The sequence below is a fragment of the Lotus japonicus genome, chromosome 5, assembly GCF_012489685.1.
Source record: "Lotus japonicus ecotype B-129 chromosome 5, LjGifu_v1.2".
NCBI classification, from domain to species: domain Eukaryota; kingdom Viridiplantae; phylum Streptophyta; class Magnoliopsida; order Fabales; family Fabaceae; genus Lotus; species Lotus japonicus.
Window position 1 is genome coordinate 65,735,157 of NC_080045.1, and position 5,458 is coordinate 65,740,614.

The window sequence follows — 5,458 nt, forward strand, 5'->3', positions numbered from 1 at the left end:
AAAAAATTAACCAAATATGACGTAATAATTTAATACTTCATTCATTAAGTAAGTGGTTAAAAATTTAATTTCTAATTTTTATTAATTAACAGAGAAAATTCATTCACCAACTAAAACCTATTTTCCGATGTACCAAAAACCAACTAAAACCTACGTATAAACAAGACCTCAATTTCAAATCAAATATAATTGAAAAATAGATAGTACTATCATACAAAAAGAGCGTATGTGCAATAAGTTATGAATCATGATGTTTCCCTTTGAACGGTCAATGATCAACACGAACGTACTACAGCATTTTTGTAAACCACAGATTTAATAAATAAATAAGGACTATATGTAACATGATGATCGATAAAAGCTGAATTGATCACTGAAGTGTGAGGGCTGCCTTGACACTAGTCCTTCAATATTTTGCCTTGTACGTGTACTACTCTGCCTCTGCCAAAATCTATGCCCAAATCGATACCGTACCTTTACATAATCTTTAATTAAACAAGCTGAAAAAAAAAAGAGTATGATTTTGGTACAAAAATGATATTCAAAGTAATAATTAAAACATGGCCTTTTTTTTTGTTATACTTTTTAATTTTCTAACGCGCCAAGTAATATTGATCAAATTGTATATACATGATCATAATAATCAAATTCAATTAGAAGAAGTTAAACGTTGTTTTCACATTAATTTTGACCCCCGATATATCAACCAACCATATTGTTGCTATCATGAACAATTGACCATCCCCATCAATCCAGTATATATCACAATTTAGAAATTAAAGGCAATGGAATAATGGTACGATCATATCATGGAATGGAAGAATAGCAACTGGCAATTAAGTGTATCAGATATCACCTCGACACTAACACTAACACAAACCCAATGGCGCGATTCGCTCTGCTCCTGTCTCTTTACTTCTGTAATAAGGTACACTAATACTTAACCGTAAAAATTATAAATAAATAGAAAAAAAAATTATGGAATAAATTGACACCAGTAGTAGTAATACGTACTCAGTAGTAACATTTTCATGAATGAATATTAAAAGAGCAAAGTCACGGATTTGTCAAATTTATGCGCAGTTTGAAAAGTCACGTTCTTACTCAGCTCCCTAACCGTCTCCCACCGACATGCAACTTTCAAATGGAAGACCAAACCTCATTTATGTTGGTTAATTTAATAATCAAGATCTTACTCCATTAGTTGGAGTATAATTAGATATCAACTGATTATTAGAAAATTCACTACTGTGACTGTTTCGGAGCAGTTAATTAATTAGCAGTGAAACCGAACCGGACCGGTTTGACCGGGAACCGATATAGCAATACCAAGGTAGCTGAATTGACTTGTCAACCGTACGTTAAGGTAAGAGTTAGTTGTTGGAGATGTCACTCGAGAGACCAGGATTAACTCATGACACGCTAAGGTGAAATGACTATAGAAAAGTCATGAACATGGACAAAACTTTAGGAAGGTGCAGGGGCTCTATGCGTAATTGTAGATATTTTATGGGTTTCTAAAAGATCATCATATGCGGAAAAACACCAATAGGCTCAACGCCTTAGATCTATGAAAAATGGTTATAACAAATGATCAGCCGATACAAGGAAGTTCGACTCGAAACAAACTTCTAAGCTACTTGGAGAAGCAAGACACTAGCAACCCTATGATATGTAAATGTTTGTTAACACTGGAAACTTGGGTATTGCTAAGACACGAGAAGTTGCAGGTGATTGCTAAGTGTCGTAGGTTAGCTAAATTCGCCTCTATAAATAAATAGATGAAGTGTCATTTGGATAAACAAAACCCAAACAATCAATCAAATCTATAAATTTTCCGCATTGAGCTTTTGACTTTATTTTCTTGTCTTTACCTTTCATCTTTTTTATTCATTTACGGTTTTTCAGCCTTTTACATTTTAGTTTACTACTTCAACATTTACTTTTATTGTTCTATAGTCTTTTACCCATTTAGTTTTTCATGTAGTTCGTAGCTTTACTTTAGTCACAACTTCTTAATAACGACCACTGCGAGTTTTTTAAAATGTCATAGAAATCTTAATCAATAAACAAAGTCTCTTACTGTTACGATGATTTCTCAACTCACCAACACATGCACGTAAACCACTACTAAATCTAAAACAATATATAAACCAAGATATATATAGTTGATCCGTAGACCATATAAAAACTCTTAAAATGAATACTAACATAAGCATAAGGGTTGGCATTAGCGGGAAGTGCGGTTTTATGTTTCACGTGGGCCAGTGTGAGTGTAAGATGGCCATGACATGTGGCTCCATATCTCTATAGCCGTCACTTGACTCGTTGGGTTTTTTACTCTCAACTCTCTAACACACACCTCTTTGCCATCAAAACCAAACTCTGTCTCACTTCCCCTTTCTTTCTTTCTTCGGTTATCACAACACTACAGAGGTTTTTCCTTCCTTCTAGCTTCTAGTTTCAACTAGTAAAGAAGAGCAGTGAGTTTGAATTGGGGGATTTGGGTTCACAAAGGCTCAAGATTTATGTGTTTTACTCTGAGGCCATGTGGTTTGCCTTTGCCAGCGGCAGAATCAGAGTACTCCTCTGTCTCTCTCTGCTTCTGCTCCTTCTCTGCTGCAACCACGTTGATTCTATTCGTATATTCCCAGGAAATGCAGTGGCCAACGTGAAATTCACCCGTGCCAATGGTATGCAGCATAACAACACCAAAGAGAAGGAGGATCTATTCAATAAGTACTTCACTGGTCCAAGGAGTTCTGACCTCACCAACACAACTCAGAAGGGGTTTGGTGAAACCAAGAGAGTAATTCCCAGTTGCCCAGATCCTCTCCACAATTAACAAGTAGAATTCCCAATGTCCTTTCATCTTTCATGTATTATTTTGTTCAACTTCATCCAAAATACCCACGTTTTTCTCAACAATTTCTATCTGCTAATGTGTAGTAGAAGAAGAATATGAGGGAAAACCGGGGGTATTTTGGTATTAGTTTTAATTATTATCAGAAGAAAATTATTTTGCTTCTTTCCTCTTCCATGAAAATGAATGAGTGATCAATCATCAATATAATATGCTATGCTTGTATAGTTGTATTGTATTGTGTATAGAATATGCTGAAAGATGTTGATTAATTTACACTTGTTTTTTGTTGGATACTTTTTGCAATAGTGTTTCTAATTACAAAATATACCGTAAAAAACCACTGTAAATCAAAATCACAATGGAATGTCCATGGTCACTTTGGGTCAGACTCTCTCTGTGAGTGTTCTGCTTAAAGCCTTTTTTATTTTTACTACAGAGCTCTTTTAATTTATTGAGAAGGGAAAGGTGAAAAAGACTGAAGGTATGTGCAGTTAAAAAAAGGCAGGGATTCATTCCTTTAACCTGTACCTATAGGCTATAGCTATAACAATATCAAAGCAGTTTTTTTCTTCTTTCATTCTTCTCCCAATGTAGAAATTTTAATACACCTTTTTCTCATTGTCAACGATATAGAAAGGTGTTTTTGATTGTAAGATAAAAATAGGAAAAGCTAATCTACCTTTATTCTGGGTACTGATGATCCATTTAGCTGAACTTGGCAAGTTTTTCACTTTTATTAATTGTTTCCATCGATCACATCCTTTCTCTCAGTAGGACTCTTCTCTTCTTCCAACATAAAATTTGTGAAAAGATCTGATCTGGTTTGGAATTAGATCGAGACTAACTTTCACCAGAAACCATTGGTTTTCACAGACTAATTAAGTTCGCATAGTCACTTTCCTTGCCAAAATAGAATAGTCTCATTAAGTGTGTGTTTATTTTTCCAAAACGTGATTTTAAGATGCAAACAGAGCTTAATGTGAATTATGCTACTATAATTCAACCAAAATCCAAACATGCACTAACTTTATCCGACTATTGACAGCATACCTTTTGGCGTGACAAACAAGGACTTAACAAAGATAAGCTAAATTTCATTTCAGCATCCATTTACAAGTGAGATGAATTACTTTTCTTCATTAAAGCACCGTACATATGGGGGCTTTAGAACAAATTGACATGTCTGAATATCCGTTTCAGTTAAGCTTTCTGTGTCAAAATGTTTTCCTTTCGGTCTAGAATTTAATTATACATGTGATAGGGAATTACAGCTAACTCTGTGTATGTAGTTTGCCAAAATCAACATAGATTTACATTAAAATTGATGTGACAAAATTTTGCTTTTCAATTAACCCATCGTGTTAAATTATAGATTCTCTATTCATACTTTTTAATTACGGAAACACGAGCTTTCATTAATCAACAACAAATCATAAGAGAGAACACTTTTTAAATCCAAGAAGTACTCCTCAATTCTGATAAAACAATAGTTTGAGAAAGCAAACTTGGCTAAAAAGTCTCCTCTCATATCTCTATTATATTGATACTTTGAAATCACGTTAGTGTTATCATCAACGTTAAACCAAATATTCACTTAAATAATTGACCTAAAAGTAAATAAAAAATATTCGTGGTTATAGTGTTTAGACACTTGTTGACATGAATATAACTTAGTGTTAGTACTTGCTTCAAGATAATAGATGAACATAATTATGCATATTGATTGTGATGAAAATTTGTTAACGTATGTTACACTGAATCGATGTCCAAATATGTGTGCGTTTTAGATCAGCGTTAGCATAATTTATTTTGGACAAAATGGGTTCTAGTAAAATAGTGTATAGCATATGCAAATTAAGATTATGTGATTTATGTTTTGATGTTTTTATGAAAAAATGGTTGTTATAGAGAAAATGTTATGAAATTCAATTGTAAAATTTAAAAAATGATTATGTTTAATGAATACGCCACTATTTATTGTGGCAAATGAGTCCAATTCTTAACCAATAAAATTAAGTAGAACTGATTCTATTGAATTGATTCTGTTTTCCAAACATGCAGTACTCTTGTACATTCTTGTATCACACCACATCATATGTATATACAAACAATATATGGATATGATCAAGTTTTGAAATATGAGAAACCCTCCGACAATCTAAGCAATATATAAGCAGTAGATTAATTATATTTGTGGCGAGCATCTATTTAGCTGGAATTATTGGTGGTGGAACTTGAGCTTACATATATGCATGCCGACAACACATCAATAGACTACTCATTGATTTGGAACATGATTAAACAATTTAATCATATCGGCAAAATATTGTCTAGTGAAGAAAATGACCTTAATACAAATAAAAAACAAAACGACATCACTTGTACACGTGATTAGACTACTGAATTTCATTAGAGAGAAGATAAGAAATTGAAAGGTGTAGAAAATGAAGGTTAACTAAAAATGGAGCTTACTAAAAATGGGGTAACTTCAAACGTGGTGATCTTTAAGCAATAATAATATAATTAAGTTCAAACAAAGATGCTACTAAAAAGTTTGGTTTTCTAATAGTCAATGTTTATTAAGTGGACTTT